The sequence below is a fragment of the Pelophylax lessonae genome (genome assembly GCF_965119305.1).
Source record: "Pelophylax lessonae genome assembly, chromosome: 5".
Lineage (NCBI taxonomy): Eukaryota > Metazoa > Chordata > Amphibia > Anura > Ranidae > Pelophylax > Pelophylax lessonae.
The window spans coordinates 377,119,017-377,142,692 of NC_138772.1; the positions used below are offsets into that span (position 1 = coordinate 377,119,017).

Sequence of the window (23,676 nt, forward strand, 5' to 3'; positions counted from 1 at the left end):
CCTGCCCCCTTTACATTCACCCCACAGCACTGCCCCCTTCACATCCCTCCCTGCTCCCTATAAATGACCCCCTCTTCTCCCAAAAACAGCACTGCCCCCTTTACATGACCCTGCTCCCCATCCTTCACAAGCTCACAGCCATGTAATTTCTTCCCTTCACTCTCCTACCTTACACACAGCAGAGAGGAGGAGGTGGAACAATCCTGACAGAGGCACAGCAGCACTGGATGGGGCACAGGAGCTGCCGGGTTAACCTTCAAATTAGAAAGCTAGTTATTGGTTGCTATGACCGCCTCCTAGCAGCCAATCACCTCCTGGTTAATGTGAAAAGTAAATTCAGGCAGCTGCCTCTCTCCAGGCAGTGCTGGTCCTGCCCCCAATTCAGAATTGTCCCGCCTCCCGCCATCCCCTCTGCTCTGTAATGGCAGCGGCGGAGGCTGGGGGACAAAAACATCAGCTAAATGTCACGGTCGTGGCTGTCCAGATAGAGCAGTAGCTCGGGCAGGACGAGGACCGCCATTTAGTGATGCCCACACTATATTGTTTTTTCTTTATTTGCTATTTTTTGTCCCCACGGAAGTGGAGTTACTCTTTAAAGGATTCTGTGCCTGCTCTTCCAGATAGCATGCTAATGTTGTACCTAATTTCACGCTTTTTTCTATAATAGAGGTTGATTTGCTAAAACTGGAGAATGCAAAATCTGGTGCAGTTCTTTATAGAAATCAGCTTCCATTTTTTTTTTTGTCAAAGCTTTACTGAACAAGCTGAAGTTAGAAGCTGGTTGGCTATCACTCAGATTGTGCAATTTCCAGTTTTAGTAAATCAATTCCTGAGTGTTTCTGTTAACACCGACTTCTGAATTTTTATGTTTTTATTATACTTGCTATAATATATTGTTTCATAGTTTCATAGATAGAACAATAATGTTTCTGTGCTCATTTAGTGAGTTTATGATAGCATAAAGCAAAAAGAAAAATATGAGTCTAGGAGAACACAAATGCAATTCAGCTTTCCCAAATAAGGCAAGCCTAAAAATATAAATGGCATCAGTCCCTCATACGACTTCATTGTAAACCATGATTTCTAAATAGCAGATAATCAAATCAGCAGATTTATCAGACAGTGGAAAAATACCTGCAGCATCCGAATAAAGAATGAACATATCACTGAAAATGAAGAACTGGAATGACATACCTAATTAAAATAGGTATAGAAAACCATATTGCAAAGCTAAATGGTGCCCACAAAGATACATGTTTAACTTTCTTTTTACTTAGTATAAATGTTGCATCTGCCAGTATACAGTGATAAGAATCCAGTGCATTAGGTGATGCAACATATATATTTTATACTGATGACACCTATACTTTTAAACTGTACTTGATCATGAGATGTGCTTTTCATGTCCAATAAAAATGTCATATATTTCTGTCATTTTCACAGCTGAAGAATCATTAGAGTATGGATTCTTGAACAAAAAAAATAAATAAAGAACAAAAGTGTACTGCATAGAAAACATTACAAAGCAAAAGAAAGCAAGAGAAAAACAAGCAGTTAGGAAAGGGGAAACATAAGGCTGCCACCTAGATAAAAGTAACACGATTCTGGATGAAAGATAAGTCTGAACAGCTCCAATATGAATGACTTGGTGCACCAGCTGCAGCATGATAAAAGATCAATCACAAACACCAAAGAAAAATAAAAAGTGGGCTTTAAAACATACAGTCCTTACTGTTATGGAGCTATTTTGATCTTAAAAGTGGTGTTGCAAAAAAAGGGGTGATAATAATAAGCATAATGATTTTTAGAGATGTTGTGTACTAAGCAAAAGGTAAAAACCAATGCCATTATTATCCAGTAAAATAACTCCTTAGATGTGTACAATTATTTTTCTTAGTATCCTATAGCGTTTTCTGACAATAAAAATACATACTTTTTTAAAGAGAACCGTTCAATAAATCAGAGAAACAGATCTTTTCTGAGGATGTCACACCACATTGAAGGCACCACCACATTGTTTGATTCAGGGGCAGTGCATGGAGCAAGGGTGGGCTCTCTAGGCCGGCACCTGGCACAACTGGGCTAGAGAAAGAGCAGTGTTTTCCCTGAATTCTGAAAACATTCATATGATTTTTATACTTTCAGTGCCAAGGCTTCCTTTCAGCATTGAGAGTTCACACGGCCCGATTCCTAAAGGTTTTTCCATTACTCCGAGGAATGTTGCCCAAGTGTGATTTTCCCTGAAACTAGGCATACTCCTGGCTGTAAAAAATGGTAGCCTCTAGTACTGGGTGGGAGCATTTGCTGTGAGCGAATAATCCACATAATTAAAAAAAGGTCTTTATTCAAATACAAGTTATCATCACCAAAAGTGGTATCACTCCAAATTTAAACTAATAGAAAATGATTAGTTGCTTTCATCCTCAGATAGTGACTTATTTATCAAAGTTTAATCCACGATAGCTGGAGCAACTGGCTGTAATCAAATTGCACATACACTCCACTGTGCTGTGTTAAACCACAAAACCAGGTATTCATGTAAAAATATCACTCAATGCTATCACACATAATGTGTGAATAAATAATTAACCACTTCAGCTCTGAAAGATTTTACCCATCTTTACAACCAGGCCATTTTTTGCTATCCGGCACTGTGCTACTTGGGTACTGTGCTACTAACTGGGCTTTGCGCGGTCATTCAGTGCTGTACCCAAACAAAAATTATATAGTTTTTTTCCACACAAACATAACTTTCTTTTGATCATATTTGATCAAATAAATAAAGTGAAAAATATTGAAAATTATTAAAAAAATACAATATTTTTTACTTTCTGCTATACAACATATCTAACATATCTAATATATATATATATATATATATATATATATATATATATATATATATATATATATATATATATTTTTTTTTTTTTAATCAAATTTCTTCATGTATTCTGCTACATGTTTTTGATTAAAAAAAAAAAATTCCAATAAGTGTTTATTGAATAATTTGCATGAAAGTTATAGCACCTACAAACTAGGGTAAATATAGTGGAATTTGTATTTTTATATTTTAATAATGGCGGGGATCAATGACTTATAATGGGACTGTGATATTGTGGGGAGCAATCTGACATTACCTGGGGCTGGGGGGGTAGCTGACTAACTGCCACTGACATTACCAGTGACATTAATAGAGTGATAAGTGCTAATACTATTCACTGTCACTGTACTAATTACACTGGCTGGGAAGGGGTTAACATCTAGAGCGATTAAGGGGTAAATATGTGCCCAACTATGTGTAATGTGTGTATAGTTTGTTGCTTTTACTAACTGAACTGACAGATCCTATCTTCGTACAGAGCTCTGTGTTGTTTACCAACACAAGAGCTCTGGGCTGTTATTGCACACTGCCAATAAGCAGGTCCCTTACAATCACAGAGGAACAAGATGGGGGGCGCGCGCATACATGTGCACTAATACCAGAAGTAGGCAGCAATGCAAGGGCAATGTACTGTGGGCGAGCTGTCCGCACGTGGTTAATGTCCATATATACAGTGCCAATGTTATTTGTGTGTAAATAGATTGACAATTTTCAGTTATGTGTGTGCCTTGTGCTCTCAGATTGTATTATTCAATTTTCCAAATGTTTAATTGCAAGTTTGACAGTACCAGGGCTGGTGCCTTTTTAGAGAAAAATATGTTCTGCTGCCATGACAGTGGTTTGAAGCATGCCTGCATCGTATCAAAATCGCCCAGCTAGGTAGTAGCAGTCCAATTTAGTTAATGGCCCAGATCTACTGTTGCTGTCGCAAATATACCTTGTGGGCATGTAAATGGATGTGCCACAATATTTATGAAACTCCAGATGACTAATTTGACATAGCAACATAGGAATTCCAGATTCATGACGGTGGTTTGGAGTGTGCCTGTGGTTTATCAAAACCCACCAGCTAGGTAGTAGTGGTCCAACTGGGTTTGAATAATGACTGGTTTCTTTTCACTCAAAGGATTAGCTATGTACTGTAACTATAAAAGTGTTCTAAATCGTATAGGTAAAAAGTATAGTATTTTTAAAGCTTGAAGCTAAGAACATCATTACTGATCTGATTCCTACAGCATGCTGACCGAAAGTAAAATGGAATAATGGCAAGCGAATGCGTGTTAGTGAGGCAGTGATATTACAATAGTTTTTTTCTCACCTGTGCCGTGGCAGCTGGATTTTTTTGTCAAAATATGCATCTGTTTGGCACTGTGAGAGATCAATGCTCTGCCATAAAGGCATTTGATTGAGGCAGCTACTGTGGTGCACACAGCACACTCACTATACCTTTCCTTTTGTAACAACTTCATTTCTGGCTGCTATCATGATGCTTTGGCAGCGGTGTTGTATAATTAATGACCTAAAATAAATATAGAAGTAACTTAGGAAAAAAGCAATGACAGCAATCATATTTCTCTCATGACAGAGTCACTTGGGTCAATGTGGGCTGTCATGGTACAGTTGTGGGCTTTTTATAATGCTTGTTATTTATCTTTCAAAACAATTCCAGACAAGTGAAAACTCATACATACATTACCAAAAGTATTGGGACACCTGCCTTTACACGCACATGAAATTCTTAGTATTAGTCCGTAGGGCTCAATATTGAGTCGGCCCATCGAGCTTCAATTCTTCTGGGAAGACTGTCCACAAGGTTTAGGAGTGTGTCTATGGTAATGTTTGACCATTCTTCTAGAAGCACATTTATGAGGTAAGGCACTGATGTTAGATGAGTCCTGGCTCGCAGTCTCTACTCTAATTCATTCCAAAGGTGTTCTATCTGGTTGTGGTCAGGCCTAAGTGCAGGCCAGTCAAGTTCCTCAAAACCAAACTTCCTCATCCATGTCTTTATGGTCCTTGATTTGTGCAATGGTGCACAGTCATGTTGGACCATGAAAGGAAAATGTTTCCACAATGTTGGATCATGAAATTGTCCAAAATGTCATGGTATGCTGACTCTTTAAGAGTTCCCTGAAAAACAACTCCCCACCATAATCCCCCCTCCACCAAATGATTTGGACCAGTGCACAAAGCAAGGTCCATAAAGCCATGGATGAGCAAGTTTGGGGTGGAGGTTCTTGACTAGCCTGCACAGAGTCCTGACCTCAACCTGATAGAACACCTTTGGGATGAATTAGAGTGGAGACTGCAAGCCAGGCCTTCTTGTCCAACATTAGTGCCTGACCTCACAAATATGCTTCTGGAAGAATGGTCAAACATTCCCCATAGACACACTCCTAAACCCTGTAGACAGCCTTCCCAGAAGAGTTGAAGCTGTTATAGCTGTAAAGGGTGGGCCAACTCAATACTGAATCCTACGGACTAAGACTGGGATGCCATTAAAGTTCATGTGTGTGTGTGTATATCAGCCCCTACAAACTTGAGTATTTGAAAATTGCCTTGGACATAACATTTTTGACGGATTGTCCATATGACTAACTTTTTTTGTAGAAAAAAGTAGGATACAGGGCGCTCTAAGTAAAGACGATCCTGAGATTTGAAAGTCTATGACTTGGTGAAGACAAGTGGGGCAGCAGGCAGGTGCCTAATGATACATGTCAGCAGCACTTCATGAGGGAAGCAAACTCTAGTGAAAGATAAGCAAGAAAGAAAGAAGGTGCTTCTAAGTACAATAGAAACAAGAAAAGCCCATAACGGTTAAAAATACAACAGAAAGTAGGCGTAAATGCTCATCATATAATAAGAAGCATCCAGCAGGAGTTGTTCCCTGGGTAATCCAGTCAGCATGTCTCCTGGCTGGCCAGCGGTGTGGAGTTCCATGTCAGGCACCCTGAAGGATCCGTCGTGCTGCCAGGACCAGCGTGGAATGCAGTAACCAGATGTGATGTCAAGAGGGTAGTGACGCGTTTCAGAGCATAAGCACTGGCCTTTTTTGCACTAGCTCCTTCTTCATGCCCGACAGTGAAAGGCAGATGAGAAATTTATAAGATAGCTGGGACGGGACTATGGGCAGAAACAGAAATGGCAATGGTGAACTGAAATGTTACACTGATAGATGCTAACAGGACTTTTGATCAGAAAATAAATATAAAACATCAAATACCAGCTTAAATAAAACTAAAGATGCAGATGTATGACGAGCAGACATAAGACTAAGATATAAAAAACAACAAATATCAAATAAGCTGTGCTCGTGGAACTACAAGTGCCAGTTGGACATTTAGACATAACAACTGGCAATACTATTTAAAAGAGAGGAAGACAGGGCCATAAGAATATAATTGGAATCAGATGGAATTTAGTTATGCGGCCTCCTGGTGCAGAATCACTCAACATACAATTAGTGTTCTTATATATAGAAGCAAAGGGGGATAAAAAAAGGGGAATAAATAAAAGCATGTGGAATGAGGTGTGCTCATCAGAAATACTGAGAAATGTAGGTAATGGATTATAAAAAAGCATTGGGGTCAATAAGAGGAACACGAAAAATGAAGCTGTTATACGACTGAGGAGGCCAGCACAATAATAATAACAGTAATTCACTTTAACCACTTCTGGACTGGAAGGTTTTACCCCCTTAATGACCAGGCTATTTTTTGCGATACGGTACCGCGTTATTTTAACTCAAAATTACGGGATCGTGCAATGCTGTACCCAAATAAATTTAATGTCCTTTTTTTTCCCACAAATAGAGCTTTCTTATGGTGGTGTTTGATCACCTCTTCAGTTTTGATTTTTTGCGCTATAAACAAAAAATAGCAACAATTTTGAAAAAAAGAAAAAAAAAACAATATTTTTTTACTTTCTGCTATAAAACACAGCCAATAAAAAAAATTAAAAAATCAAATTTTTTCATTAATTTATGCCAATATGTATTTTACTACATATTTTTGCTAAACAAAAAATCCCAATAAGTTTATATTGATTGGTTTGCACCAAAAGATATAGCGTCTACAAACAATGCAATATTTTTATTGAATTTTTTTCATTTGTAAATTGTTAATAAAAAATATAAAAATTACTTTCATTGTTGAAAATAAAATATTAACAGGAAATCATTATTAACTCATTCAAACTCATAACATTTTTAGTATGCTGTATTTTTTATCGAGACTTCTTTGCAGGGTTTCTTTTGCCAATATGAAGTTTCTTCAGCTCCAGCCAGGACTGCCACAGTAATAATCCATGGATGAGCACCCATAAACCATTGAAGAACACCAAGTAGCCCCATAGATAGAGCCAGTTGGAGGTGTTAAGGCTGGGGCTGTCAGTTAACCACTCTGGGCAAAACGTCATCCATCCTCCATACAATTCACATACACATAGTGGGATTTTTAGAAAGTGCCTGTAATACTTATCCTTCACAATGGCATAAATCAATGCAACAGCCAACAAACCATCTACAACTACAGTGAAGATTTCCAGAGATACAATGGTGGGGGTCTTATTGCAGCCAATGCTCATCTGCTTTCCCATACTCCTTCCACAATGCAGCCAATGCACTCTCTGATGTGGCCACTGTTCCCATTAGAGACAAGTAAACAAAAGGTCCCTCCAGTGTGAAATGTACGATAGCATCATAGAAGAGCCACACCAGAACCCATCTGTCTGCCGCAGAGCTCCTCTTCCCCAGCCGCTGTGCCAGTACATAGCCCAGAGCCAGCTGTGCCGCACAGGCCGCCTAGGAGTACACGGTCCCCGAACTCAGCAATGCCGGAGCAGCTCTGTCCGCTATAGCAGCCAATACTTCTACACACCGGGCCTGAATTTTTTTTAATCTATTTTTTTTTTACTAGTAGTGGCGGCGATCAGCAATTTCTAGCTGAACTGCGACATTGCAGCTGACCAATCGGACATCTGACACCAGTGACACTAATACAGGGATCATTGCTAAAAAAAATGCACTGTCACTGCACTAATGACACTGGCAGGGAAGAGGTTAACATCAGGGGCGATCAAAGGGTTAAGTGTGTCCCTAGGGGGTGCTTGCTAACTGTGGGGAATTGCACTTATTGGGGGCAGACAGGGATCCAGGTTCCTGCTTAGCAGGAACACAAGATCACCATCTTGTCCCCTTGCAGAAGAGTGATCTGCCTTGTTTACCTGGGGATGATCGCAGGTGGCCGGCAGACATTGGGTCTGCTGGACCCGCTGATTGTCATCCCTGCTAGCCAATCACTTTGTGATCATGCCCCTTGTGGCTATTGAACAAAATGATGTACAGATACGTTGTTTCACGCAACACCACCACATTGCCGCAGTGCATATATGGCGGCCAGTCGGCAAGTGGCCGCCATATATGCAGTGTATCTCTCATAGTAACAACAAATTAAAGAATATATATGTATTCATATGTACAGTATATATCTCTCTATTTACATTTAATCTGGGACCTACTGTGACTAATGTGTATCAGAATTATCCAAACGTACACTATATTACCAAAAGTATTAGGACACACATGAACTTTAATGGCATCCCAGTCTTAGTCCATAGGGTTCAATATTGAGCTGGCTCACCCTTTGCAGCTAAAACAGTTTCAACTCTTTCATCTTGGACACAATCCATAGTCTTTCCTGGCTTTCTGTTACATACCCCCCTCTCGTTTCAAACCTAGAGTTGGGACACAGGTTGCCAGGCACGCGTACACTTGGGACAAAGCATCTGCATTTCCTATTCTAGCACCGGGGCAGTGCTTCACTGTAAAACAAAATTCCTGAAAGGCTAGGAACAAGAATCTAAAGCCCATTTTATAGTTAAACACTCTTTCTCAATGGTGGCATAATTTCCCCTTGAAAACCTGAGGCAACACAAGTCCTAACCCAACTTCTGATGCATCAGTCTGGACCACAAAGTCCCTTGAAAATTTACGGGAGTACAACCCCCCGCTGACTACATAAGGCTTGTTTTGAGGCCCCAAAAGCTGCTTCTGCTTCAGGGATCTATTTTATCATGAAACTGTTACCACACCAGGAGAAAGGGTCATGTTGAAACCTTATCAAATTCCCAAAGCCAGACGAGAGGCAATTTGCCAAGAAGTAAATGAAAAAATGATTGACCTGGGGGTTATAGAAGCATCAAATAGTGATTGGTCCAGCCCTATTGTGTTAGTGCCCAATCCAGATGGAAGTTGGCGGTTTTGTAATTACTTTCGCGACTTGAATAAAATCACGAAATTTTACTTATATCCCACACCCGAATTTTGAGGCTCCGTTCACATTATAGCATATGGATCACGGGCAGAAGCGCCGCGGTTCCGCCCGCGATCGGGAGATTATTGCAAATCGCGGGACGCCTGTGCGTTGCCCGTTGATTTGCAATAGACCCCCAAACGCTGAGCGATGTTGCCGCGATTTCCGCCTGCCGAATCGCGGTAACATCGCGCAAAAAAAAATCACGGGACGCAATACGATCAAAAAAGTACAAGAGCTTCTTTGGATCGTATTGCGTCCCGCGATTTCTTTTGCGCGATGTTACCGCGATTCGGCAGGCGGAAATCGCGGCAACATCGCTCAGCGTTTGGGGGGTCTATTGCAAATCAACGGGCAACGCACAGGCGTCCCGCGATATGCAATAATCTCCCGATCGCGGGCGGAACCGCGGCGGTTCTGCCCGTGATCCATACGCTATAATGTGAACAGAGCCTGAGGGATTAGCTCAGTAGCGAGATGGGTCACAGAACAGTGAAGTAGGCAGACAGCAGAGTCTTTGTGAAAACAAAACTGTGGTTTATTTACAAGTCTGTGATTACAAAGTGCAGGTATCAAAACAGCAAAAATAAAACAAAACAGAAAATAAACCCTTGCTGCTCTGGGTGTCTAACTGCAAAACACAGGAACTTGTCTACTTGATCTAGAACAGCCTACTGCTGCCCAAACACCTAACTGTCACATAGACTAAACAGTCTTTTAGTCACATAGACTTAATCCCACCACACAGAAGATGCTGCTCCGTAGTCCTACACAGGAATCTGGTTCCAGGGTGGATTATCTTCCCCAAGTAGCCTGGGAGTTTTATAGAACCCTGAGTGCTTAATCTGTTACTCCTGAGCTTGTTAACCCTTACTGAGCCCAAACAGGCTAACTACACAGCACAATCATAAAAGCAATCAGTGTATAACATGAACCTGGGACAATTAAATCTCCCATCCTGGACACAACCCATAGTCTTTCCTTGCTTCCTGTTACAATATATATATATCAGTAAATGGTATTAAACAACTATGAGGGATTTGCATGCCAGGATTACAAAAGAGAATTAATTTATCTCCACCTGGAGATAAAACATCTAGGGCATGTATCCACATGGTCTCTCTTTGGCAAAGCCTTTGGAAGCACCCCACAGGGAGACTTCTGGGTTCAGCCTCAATAACCCAGACCTGTAAATTATATGTGGATTTCCCTTAATATTCCAAAAAGTGTCTTGGCACACTATGCTTTTCTGTACCCTCTTCAATGATGTGACGATGCTCTCCGAACCACTTTGTATGGTACGTATGGTTCTATCTGCATAAAGTAGGTCACAGAGACAGGATAAAAAAAAAACTACAAGATCTGAGGAGCAAGTGTGAAGTTCCTTAAAGTTATAGGTCTTGCCTTTGGTTTGGAACTCCTTCTGCCCATGCTAGACAAAATGACAGGTCTTACACAAGGGCTTATGGCACTGGTACATACCTACAATAGATAAAAAGGTGAGTAGAGGTGTACCAGATGGCTGTGGTTTATTCTTAAGCTTGCTTGGAGCCAGTTTGCTTTTAATACTAGAGGCCTTTCTATAAGCAAACTCGGGCTTATCCATTATGGCTGATTCAATATGTTGATCTTGATCTTGTTTAAGCACAGGCCAATATTTGTGCAGTATATGTTCCATCTGCTTGTGGTGAGAATAAACTGGTTAACAAATTATATCTCAAAGTTGTCAGAAGAATTAGATTTTTGGAATGCAGGGTGGCTATTGTTATATAAGGAACATACTTCATCAACAATACCAGTGGAATAAACTTTGCAAGCAATTTATTCTTCAATCATATGCTCTAGTACAAATATTCTTGAGTCTACAAAACTGACTCTTAGGGATGTTATTACCACAGGTAATGGCAACATATGTAATGGAGAAACACATTTCACACAGTGGAATTAGTATAATTTCTGGCATAGATTTTGTTTCCAACATGATACATCTCTGGCAGATATGAAAAGGAGGCACATGTCATTATTATTACAGTGAGTCATGAATTCATGAATCCGAGACTCACTGCCATCCTAGATAGTAATGATATTATCAATGTGTCTGCCATAATACATGATGCTGGAGGCAATGGGATTATTAGGCCAAAGGAGGTCAAGTACGTGTGTGCCATCTCTAATGAGGGATTGTTGGACCTGAGCCAAAGGTTGGTCACTTATTGTGAGAAGCCACTGGTTATGCTGTCTATGACAGACATTATACAGTATCTCACAAAAGTGAGTACACCCCCAATATTTTTGTAAATATTTTATTATATCTTTTCATGTGACAACACTGAAGAAATTACACTTTGCCACAATGTAAAGTAGTGAGTGTACAGCTTGTATAACAGTGTAAATTTGCTGTCCCCTCAAAATAACTCAACACAGAGCAGTTAATGTCTAAACCACTGGCAAAAAAAGTGAGTACACCACCTAAGTGAAAATGTCCAAATTGGGCCCAAAGTTTCAATATTTTGTGTGGCCACCATTATTTTCCAGCACCGCCTTAACCCCCTTGGGTATGGAGTTCACCAGAGCTTCACAGGTTGCCACTGGAATCCTCTTCCACTCCTCCATGGTGACATCACGGAGCTGGTGGATGTTAGAGACCTTGTACTCCTCCACCTTCCATGTACAAGCTGTACACTCACTACTTTACATTGTAGCAAAGTGTCATTTCTTCAGTGTTGTCACATGAAAAGATATAATAAAATATTTACAAAAATGTGAGGGGTGTACTCCCTTTTGTGAGATACTGTAAGTCTACCTGGAGGACTAGTAGTGTTCTTGTGCACCTTAGGAAGGTGGTAAAAATATGAGTTGTGATGATATTCTCTGACCAAAAAGAAAGCCTCTGATTTGGTGATGATATGATCCTCAAGAGCAGTGGCAACTAATTTGGCGACTTATATGTTATACTGAGGCAATAGGTCAGCTCTCAGTATAATGTAGGTGTTGTTGTCCATGAGCCACAACTCCCATGAGTAGTCTAAGTGCCTCAGATTTATGGGCATTTATGTTGTATTTTGTAAACTATGCCTCCTCCATTGTCCGCTGATTTTATAACCAAATCATAGTTATTGGTGAGTGTATCAAACACCTTCTTTTCAGCCAAAGTATTTTTTTGTAAATAATAATTACCCAAAAACAGGGGGTGTGATGTTAGCTTTGTACCCTAGCTTGCTGGACCCTCACAACAGCCACGATCTGGATCTAAAATAAAGCATGTCTTATAGGAACTCTGATTTTTTGCTTATTGTGGACAAGACAATAAGGAGTACTTCATGGTAGTAAACGGAAGGGGAGTTCCAGTGCTTCCATGGTTTATACCAGTGCTGGCTCTATGACAGGAACTTATCAAGAGTGTTGACTATGCCTGCCCTTTCCACCCCCTCTCTATTCATAAACACTGTACTATAGCTTTCATGAATGAAAAGCACTCTATGAATAGAGAATGGGAAAATTAATGAAAGGTCCTCCTCTTCTATTCATAGATCGTATTTCATTCATGGAAGCTATGTATGCAAATGCAAAGACACTACGTTTGAAAAGTGTGGTGGTGTGAGCTGAAAAAAAAAAGGCGCATACAGTACTTCTTTTAAACCACTGCATCCCATTGTTGCTGTGGTGAATAGAACTTATAAAATGCCACTTATGACAACAAAAAATAAAAAAAAAATAGTAAACCGTGTTATGTGCCAGGATTGGTTCTTCTGAACCAAGTCTTCCCTACTCACTGCTGTGAATGAGCATTAATATATCACAAACAGAAAGTATAACTTTCAAATGTAATTTTTGTGTTTTTTTTTTGGGGGGGGGGTGGTCTTAAAGACCCATGTTGTCTCCATAAGGAGAACCTATCACTTGCTCAATGCTATCACATAGGGGGCTTGTTAGCCCTCTTTCCATATTAAATAAGTTAAATGTAAAAAATATATAGAAAAGTGTTAAAAATATTTAAGGCGTCATATTGCCCCACATCCATATCCTCATTGCTGTAAGACCTGCATGTGTAAGTAAACAACAATGGCACAACACATATTCGGTATAACCATGCACACCTGGGTGAGCAAAATATTTCCCGATCCAAGGGTTTGTTCACACTGTGCAGTGATCTGTAGTTTTCCACACTAGATAAATGCAGGTCACCAATAGGGCACATAGAAAACAATTGTTTTCTATGTGCACGGTTCACAACACAGCACTGGTGAGATGTGCGGTGTGCTGCAGTGTGTAAAAATGTGGCATGTCTGCATTTTTCTACACTGCACTGGGTGGCATTGCATATTACTGCACAACAGCGCAATGCATCATGCTGCTATGCAGTGATATGAATAAGGTGTCGTGTGACCCTTCATACAAAGTTAAAAACAGGCACTCTGATGCACTGAAATGCACAGCTTCCTGCTTAGGGATGATCGAACGGTTCGGGTCGACCATCGGTTCGACCCAAACATTGGCTGTTCGAGCTTCGGCCAAATTTAGAACTTTTTGCCCAAAAAGTTCGGAATTCGGCAATCAGAACCGACCAAAATGCAATTGGACAGGAAATGGGCTTTAAAAGACCATGATTGGACCAGAACTATTAGCAAAAGTCAATTGAGGGGGCAGGAGAATGCTAGGAATGTGATTGGAGTGACTAGGGGGTCCATAGACCAATCATTAGTGAATACACCCCCCAGTATATAAGATAGCCCCGGAAAATTCCTAGCATTGTTATACAGGGACATGGAAGAGAGTGGAAGCAGTTCGTGGACTTTTGCTACAAAGTGTCATTTAGCATTTATGTGACAGTGTGAGGAAAGGGATATCTAGTGTAGTTAGGGTGCTCTTTTACACTTTAGTTAGCTTTAATTTATTCCGTTTCTGTAGGGAAAGTGTTAAGTGCCAGGGTGACCGTAGTGTAGTGTAGGGTTAACTGACAGTGACTGCTATGGCAGGGTGACCAAACCCTTCCATATCAGGGTGACCGCTATAGAGAAAAGCTAGTTTCTCTTGTGTCACTTTCGCTGCAGTAATATGGCTTCGCCCCCGTCAGCATTCTTTTTGGCTGCAGGCGTCTACAGGGATCTTTTGAGCACATGTTTGGAGTCAGGCATGACATCTGAACATGTGTATAGGGGGTATATATACACACCCATGTATGTATATATACACCTGCACATATATAGGTGTGAAAGGAGCAGAAAAAACTACTTGCGCTAATGAAATAATTAACACCAATATAGTTACGCTCCTATCACACTTATATATGTCTAAGTGTAAAATACATATAAGTATGTGTGTATATATACCACTATACACAAGTTCAGATGTTTTGCCTGCCTCCAAAGAACCCAAAAAAATGCCCAAAAAATCGCTAGCGTAAAAAAAAAAAAGCCCAGGTGTGTTGTTGCAGGCATTTTTTGGGGGTTTTTGGAGGCAGGCAAAACATCTGAACTTCTGTATAGTGGTATATACACACACATACTTATATGTATTTTACACTTAGACATATATAGGTGTTATTGGAGCGTAACCATATTAGTGTAAATGATTTCATTAGCGCAAGCATATATTTCTGCTTTTTAAGAACTTTTTTTGTGTGATTAATAGTCCCTGGGGTATGACCCAGAACCCTAGGCACTTTTTAGGGGCATTTATTGGGTTTTAGGGCTTCAAAATGGTGTTTTTTGATTACCGAAGTTCGGGTCCCATTGATTTCAATGGGGTTCTGAAATCCGGGCCAAACTTTCGGAAAGTTCGGATGTTCTGGCCGAACCGAACTTATGAAAAGTTCGATCATCCCTATTCCTGCTTTACAATTCTGAGTTTTATCATGCAGGCTAGTGTGAACCTCACCTAAAGGTATTATTGTTAATATTATTCAGGATTTATATAATGCCAATGGTTTGAGCAGCACATTAAATTATGAGGGCAGACAGTGCAGTTACAATACAATTAAATACAAGAAAAATCAGAGGGTCCTTCTTGTTAGAGCTTACAATTCAAAAGAGAGGGTCAAGTGATATAAAAGTTAATTACCGTGAAGGATGAGCTGATGGAGAAAATAAAAGTAAAGCTGTTAGGTGGAGGCAGAACAGGCTTCTCTAAATAAAAGAGTTTTCAGGGATCACCTAAAAAGGGACACAGTAGGAGATGGAGAGTGGTGGATGGTTTTGTAGGTTATTTTTAGTATTTTTAATTTAATTCATTGGGTGAGCAGAATCCAACGGATGGATTGTCAAAGAGTGGTAGTAATCACTTAACGTTCGGTAAAGTGGATGATTCTGGCAGCAGCATTTTTGGTGGATTGAAGGGGGGGGGAGGGGGTAGCCTATATAAAGGTAATCCAATGAGGAGGAAGTTGCAGTAGTCAAGATGAGAGATGACCAGAAAGTAAATTAGAAGATTTGTGGTGTCATTGGTTAGGAAAGGTTGTATTTTGGAGATGATGCAAAGGTTGAGGTAGCAAGGTTTGGACAGTAATTGGATGTGGGGCTGAAAGAAGAGTTCAGAGTCCAGGATTGCACCAAGCAACCTGGTGTGCAGGGATGGATTGATAGGTATACCATTGATCGTGACAGAGAAGTCAGGGAAAGGAGCACGTGGGGGAGGAAATATTATGAGCTTGGATTTGGACAGGTTGAGTTTGAGGAAGTGATGTGACATCCAGAATGATATGTCGGTCAGTAAATTAGTGATGCGTGAGGAGACTGATATTGTGAGCTGAGGAGTAGAGAGATAGATTTGGTTGTCCACAGCATAAAAAAAGGTTTTGAAAGCCAAGTGAGGCTATCAGCTGCCCCAGGGAGGAGGTGTAAATTAAGAATAGGAGATGTCCAAGAACAAAACCTTGAGGAACCCGCAGTAAGAGGAGAGGAGGATGTAGAATTGTAAGTAACACTGAAAGTGCAGTGAGATAGGTGGCATGAGTCCCAATGAAGAGTAAAGTTATGGAGACCAAAGGAGTTGAGGGGTGGTTAGCTATGTCAAAGGCAGCAGAGAGGTCCAAAGGTAGGAGTACAGATAGTGACCATTGTTTTTTGCCATTAGCGAATTGTTTTGTGAGTTTTGGGAGAGTGATTTCTGTGGATTGTTGAGGGTGAAATTCAGACTGAAGGGGATCAAAACAGATAGTTTTATTGAGGTGGTAGCTCAGTCAGTAATGGACCAGGTTTTTAAGATATTCAAGGAATTTGGAGGTAAAGGGGAGCAAGGAGATGGGTCCTAGGTTGTTAAGATTAATGGGATTCTACGAGAGCTTTTTAGGTTTGTGGTAACTAGTACATGTTTTAGAGAGTTGGGTAAGATGCCAGAAGAGAGGTACAGATTTTAATGTGCGTTAGAGAGTGTTGGAGCCAGAGAGTGACCATAGTATTTGCAAGAGAACAAGGTCCAGGGGAAAATTATTAGAGAGGCATTAGAAAAAAAAAATATATTTTTTAATTAGATAATTTTTATTAAGTTTTAAAAAGAAAAAAAAAATTAGCAATCTTGTCTATAGTGGCAGGGATAAATGAGGGAAGTAATGAGCACCCCGGAAGACGTCAACCTATGATGAAACTAGTCGGGTGGTTCCAGACATGACGCAGCCACGCCCCCAACATTCGGTCCGAGTCTCTATTGTATCTGCGGGACGCCGCAGCTCTGTCTTTGCCTGTGATACATGCCGATATACCCTGGATGCTTTTTATGTCTAGTAAGTGCAACTTTTTAATAAACAGTGTAATATTTTTAAAACTGTATCAGGCTATGTGCCCCTTTTTTTCTCCTTGGCCCATACATGGGCTATATTCTTATGAGAACTTCCCATCATACCATCATTGGATCTTGGTGCCTTTTGTATGAGAAGTGTGTTCCCGATGAATTCCTTTGATCTCTTGCCTATGATATCAGCCATCTGTGGTTACCTATATGCCCTGAAGACCTTAAGGGTCTGGTAAGCAGTTCACCATATAATTTCTCACGGGTGATACACAAGGATTGCTCCATTGGATTCTATTGGGACTAACTTTTGCAATTTTTCATCTCTTTTTGAGCACATTTTCTTCCACCCTTTCATTGGTTCATTCACATTAGAGGACTGTTTTTTTCATGTTATATATTTTCATGACTTATTTTATTGCCATTTGTATTTGAGTGGTATTTAATATTTTGAGTGTCACTATTTTCAATATTTTTGGTTTCATATGCCAATTTTTTCATATTAGCGCTACACAATTTTTTGTTTCTAAGTAGTTTTACCACACAACAGTAAAATATGGAGTGCCTGTGTTTTCCAACTAATTTGGAAGGAAGAGCACTGAGTACAAGTAAACAGTACAGAGATAGTTTCCTAACTAAGATAAAGAACATTTGACAAAAGACAACTTATTTTTTTGTGGTAACATGAGCCACAAAATGTAAAGTAGTTATTTTTCACATACTGATGAAAATGCAAAAGAGAGTTGAATAGCATTATATAAAAAAAAAGGTTGGAAACCATAACCTCAGTAAGGCTTCATGTACACTACAGCTCCTAAACTTGAGTTTTGGAGATTTTGAGGTTTTTTTGCCAAAGCACCTAAGCTCAACTTCATAAAAGCCTATGTGTCAATGTACCCATGGACGTTTACTAGAGTTTAGGAGCTGCTGCGGTTAGGGGAGCTTCAACCTCCCTCTCCTGAATGCGAAAGAGTCACATTTAGGATAGGAAAGTTTTGACCATCAGCCGCCAGAAAACATCAGGATTTTTCCACAATTTTTCTGCATTTTCCCTTTTCCTACGGCCAGCAGTCAAAGTAGGCTGTGTGTACATAAAGGCTAATAATATTGCTACTTACAGTAGTTTCATATTATTTAAAATTAAATAAGGGAGTAGTGCATGCTCACTTGTGAAAATTGTATTTGCAGATAGCTTAGTGAATAAGGTAAATCTGTGCTGACTTAAATTAATTGCAACTAAAAATCTTGTTTTTGCCAATTGTTTGTGCAGATGCTTAAGGAGTCCAAGGCCTCGTTCACTCTGGGGGTAAAGTATTGTGGACCCATGCAGAGCCGTGTTTCCCTGCATGGGGATGCATAGGTGTTCCCTGTATTCCAGTATAGCCAATTCCATTAATGTCTATTGGGACACATTGGCTGCATGGACACAGCTGCTGTGTTTCAATTTGACATCTGTGTTGGTGCGGATCCCCAACATCACACTGTCTGTGTTCAGGGACCCACAATTGTGCAATTGAGCCTGAATAGTTACGTTATAATACAAAAGAAATGTATTTTATAATAGCTGAACAATACATATAAATCCACTTTGTCTACCACAAATGCCTTTGAAAACCCAGTTATTACCTTGAAAGAGTATAATTCATGTCATTACTGGGCTGCACAATAGTCTATGTAGAGAGCATAGTTGTGGGAGGGAACCATCAGGCCCATCTACTAGATCCCAAAGGCATAAAACTAGGAGACAGGCCAGATAAAAAGACAAATTACTTTGCACAAGGAGAGAGCAGCAGTGATCAGTTATTATAACAGGCACAAAGGTTTACATGAAATGAAAGCACAGATCTGGTAGAAATACAATAAGAACACCAAAATAAAAGGAAGAATGCACAGGCGTCTTGTATTTTGACAACATGTTCTTATCCTGGAATGTATTCCCTGCACTGCTGTTCTTCCCTAACAAATTTAATGCATAGCAATAATCTCTTACAGTGTACCGACTATGCTGACAGCTCTCCTGCTATTTATCTTGAATTTTAACATCATTTATTTTAAAGTGTTTGTCAAGCAAAAAACTTTTTTTTTTTCAGTTTTGTATAGTGTGAAGAAGAATTCAAACTCCTAGTTGTTTTTAACTGCTATTTGGGGTCTCAGTTATTAAGATCTCCACTTACGTCTTGCTCTGTTGCCAATATTTAACTACAATAATTAGAGGAAATATGCAATGGGAACATAAATGCACATACAAATCAAACAGTGATTTTAGCCTTTCCCTACTCTCCTTAAAAAATAAAACCTTGTATCTCTACAGTATATGTGTATTTCTATCTTTGGAGAGCTCACTTCACTGCTCAGGTAGAGACATCCACTTTATTCCTAGCCCCCTAGCTGCTGGTAAAGCCTAGTACACCTGGGCTGAATATCGGATGGTATTGGCTGCTTCTACAGAAATTGGCTGACATTCAGGTCATGTATAAGGCAGCCTGTCCCACAGAAACATCCGGCTTCTGTCTAAGGAGTCATGCCAGAAAAAAACATCTGCTGACCGGCATCCGACCAGCACTCTCAGCCGATGCCTGCGAGCACTAACCAGTGTGTTCTTGGGGGGGGGACAGTCTCTCTTTCAGAACACAATAGCTCAGCAGAGAGATCGCTGTACTAACATTGGATAGTTAGTACAGCAACTCCTCCAGAGCTCCTCAGTTTTTTTTTAAACCCGCTGTGTTGAACGAAAAAAAAAGACTAAAAGTGTGTACCAGGCCTAAATCTTGCCCCATGGACCAATACCATGAAGCTATAAGTAATCTGTGTCTTCCAAAAAGTCACATACTCCACCCCCCCCCGCCTCCCAAAATAAAAAATGTGCTTTGTGCAAAAATGTAATGCAGATCCCCAAAGTCAATAAAAGTCCAACATCTAAATCTTCTCTTATGTGTGAACGTATTCCTTCTTCCCTAATAAAAAATGTAAACTCTCCAGATATTTTTACCCCCCCCCAAAAAAAAAAAAAAGTGTAGGTCATGCAACACTTGATGAAATAACATTCAAATCCTCTGGTAATGCTACTTCTTCACTAAATCAGTGATCCTCCTTCATTTCTTCCTCATACATCCTCCACAGAGTCCACAGAATGTTCCCAAAAGATAGAACACTATATAGTGTAGTATATTCTAAAAAACACCTTGTACACCAATACAATTGTGCTCACTAGAGTTGAGCGAACACCTGGATGTCCGGGTTCCGAGGGTCTGGCCGAACTTGAAAAAAAAGTCTGTGTTCGTGACCCGGATTTAACCCGAACTTAACCCCGATCCCGAACCCCATTGAAGTCAATGGAGACCCAAACTTTTGAGCACTAAAAGGGCTCTAAAAAAAACATGGAAAGGGCTATATGGCTTCAAATGACAGCAAAAGTAGTTTGTTAAGAGCATGACAAGTGCTCTGCAAACAAATGTGGATAGGGAAATAACTTAAAATAACATAAAAAACATAAAAATAAAAAAGAATCATCTTGATCTAGGAGGACGAAGCCCATATGGAGTAAGAGGTTGAGGTGGCGGTGGATGTGGCGGTGTAGGTGGAAGCGGCGGTGGAGGAGGACGAGGTAGCCAACACTGGTTTTTGTTTTTAATTTTATTTCTTTTTAAATTAGGGTACACCCCAAAAGAGTGCCAAAGATCAAAAATACAACAATGGCTGGGTAAGGCCGGTATACATGTCTATTATGCAGAAGGTACAGACAAGACCAGTGGGATCCATGCCTGATTCATTTTAATGAACGTGAGCTTGTCCACATTGGCTCTGGACAGGCGGCTGCGCTTGTCTGTGATAACGCCCCCAGCTGTGCTAAATACACGTTCAGATAATACACTGGCTGCAGGGCAGGCCAGCACCTCCAAGGCGTAAAGGGAAAGTTCATGCCATGTGCCCAATTTGGAGACCCAGAAGTTGAAGGGGGCAGACCTGTCATTCAGTACGTGTATAGTACGTAAGGAATGGTAAGGAACTGTATATGGTATATGGTAAGGAACGGTGATGGCGGCGGGGGGCTTTTTTCCCCCTTCTGGCTTGAGTCTGGCCTTGGAAAAGGTATGTGTCCCTGGTTGTGGGTAGGGCTCTCCCAAAGCTGTCTAAGTTCTGAGACCTTCTGGTAGGGACGGGGCTGCACTGGTCTTACCAGGGACCGGGATTCAGAAAAGCCTGTGGTGTATGTGCCCCTGGAGTGGCAGTCCAGGGGTGCCATCATTTACGGTGGATGGCAACACTATGAGTATGGCACCAAGGACACTGCACTTCCTACACATGTTTTTCACACCTGTCTCTAGGGCCGGGCCTTTTGCTCAGGATTCAGGACCAGAGTAATTTTTTATTCCTGGCCGAAGGGCCTGCCATAGTATTGCAAAGTGGCACTAACCTTGCACTTCTCCACTATCCCTTTCCCCACTTTTATGTGTTGTGTGTCTCACGTTTTGTGTTTTTTATTGTTGCGGCACACTTTATTTTGCACAGCGTGATTAGTAGGGTGTAGGTCCTTGGGCCTGTCCCTGAAAGTCTTGGGAGGGGGTGGATATGGCCTTCTGGCTTGGTTCGCCCTCTCTTATGGGGTCTCTCTTCGGGAGAGCCCCTACTAGTACTTTGGGTGATCTGTTTCAGCAGACCTCCTAAAGAACGGGGCTGCCTAGTTTCGGCCATGTTAGCCAGAGTAAGTACCCCAGTCCCTGTCACTTTTTGTGTTTCACTTTTTTGGTGTGCACTTTTTTATGCACCCACCGGGTGATAGCCTGAGAATGTTCACACACCATGGGCTTAAAAAAAAAAACAGCTGGTGGTCCTGGTTGTTGTGGCGTGCCAACAAAGCTTTTCCACATTTCATACATGCTAGCCCTGCCTTCTGAGGTGCTGGCGGTGCCCTGGCTGCGTTGGCGACCTCCTCCTCCTCTGCCTTCGCCCTGTGCTTCCACCGTGCCCCCGCTGTCAGCTGGGAATGCCACCAGCATAGATTCTCGACCTTTTGGCTAAGATCAAGTGTAGTATCTGTTTTTATCAGTTATCAAGTGGGGGCGCTGTGCTGTCATCCGGCCTGACCAAGGTTGGGTGGCGGCTATGAAAACCTGCTGGAGTGATGGGGGCTTGGAAGGTTAGATGCGTGGCCCTCAGGTTCCTTCTTCCTCTTCCCTGGGGGGGGGAGTCTCTCTTCGGGAATAGCGTTTATTGAATAGTGGCATAGAACAATAGTATACAAAGGGTGTATCTCACAGTAACATATGCAGACTGGGCCGCAATTTAATATTTTTTTCCTAAATGGGTGTTTATTGAATAGCGGCATAGAACAATAGTATACAAAGGGTGTATCTCACAGTAACATATGCAGACTGGGCCGCAATTTAATTTTTTCCCCTAAATGGGTGTTAATTGAATAGCAGAATAGAGCAACAGTATCCAAAGGGTGTATCTCACAGTAACGTATGAATGAAAATTTTTTATTTTTCCCTTTTAATTGGTGATTTTTGAATAGCAGATTAGAACACAGCAGTGTCTAAAGGCTTTATCTCACAGCAACATATAAAGGAAAAAATGAAAAAAAAAATGTCCCTTTAAATTGGTGATTTTTGAATAACAGATTAGAACAACACTGTGTGTAAAGGCCTTATGTCATAGTAACGTATGAATGAAAAACTGAAAAATAATTATTTTTCCCTTAACTTGGTGATTTTTGAATAGCAGATTAGAACACAACAGTGTCTAAACGCTGTATGTCACAGTAAAGTATGAATAAAAAACTGAAAAATAATTATTTTTCCCTTAAATTGGTGATTTTTGAATAGCAGATTAGAATAGCAGTGTCTAAACGCTGTATGTCACAGAAAAAAACATCCAGATTAAGCAGACACATATGCACTGAGCTTGCATTAACCACTTGCCGACTGCGCACAGTATATTTACTGCGGCAGTCGGCCCCGACCAGGCAGAGTGACGTAGATCTACGTCGCTCGCCTGTCACTCCTTCTAGAGCCAATAGCGGGCGAGCACGCGCCCGCCGAGGCTCGTTCACGGAGGAGTGCGGGAGTGTGACTGGCGGACCCGATGTCCGCCGCTCACACTACGATCGCCGGTACAGCGGGAGAAAGACAGAGCGGCTTATGTAAACAAGCCGCCTGTCTGTTCTCCCTGTGTAAAAATGAAGATCAGACGGTTCTACTATGTAGAACCTTTGATCTTTGTTTTTACACCAATAGCATTGTCCCACTACAGTTAGAAGCACGCCCCTAGGACACACTTAACCCCTCCCTGTCCAATACTGTTAACCCCTTCCCTGCCAGTGTCATTTTTGCAGTAACAGTGCATATATATAGCACTGATTACTGCAGTAATGTCACTGGTACCCCCAAAAGTGTCAAAAATGTCAGTCAAGGGTCCGATCTGTCCGCCGCAATGTCGCAGTACCGCAAAAAAAATTGCAGATCGCCGCCATTACCCATTAAAAAAAAAAACACCAAAAATGACAAAAATCTTTCCCTTTGTTAGTAAACGCGATAACTTTTGCGCAAACCAATCAAAATACGCTTTTTGCGATTTTTTTTACCAAACATAGGTAGTGTAAAACAAATTGGCCGAAAATGTTAAAAAATTTTGATTTTTACATTTTTTTGGGGGGAATTTCATATAAAAAAAAGTGAAAAATATTGTTATTTTTGCAAAAATTACGCTCTTTTTTTGTTTATAGCGCGTGATAAAAAAATCGCACAGGTGATAAAATAC

General features: G+C 40.7%; 1 pseudogene across 1 annotated transcript in view; it reads right to left on the reverse strand.

Annotated features, from left to right (window-relative positions):
- Window positions 1–7,010: 7,010 nt before the first annotated feature.
- LOC309555615 (emopamil-binding protein-like) overlaps window positions 7,011–23,676 on the reverse strand; it is a 28,739-nt pseudogene continuing 12,073 nt past the window's right edge. The window contains exons 3-4 of the transcript in view: window positions 10,682–10,893; window positions 7,011–7,685 (exon numbers count right to left, since the gene is read on the reverse strand). The product of the transcript in view is annotated as an emopamil-binding protein-like (transcript). The remainder of the gene's footprint in view (window positions 7,686–10,681; window positions 10,894–23,676) is intronic.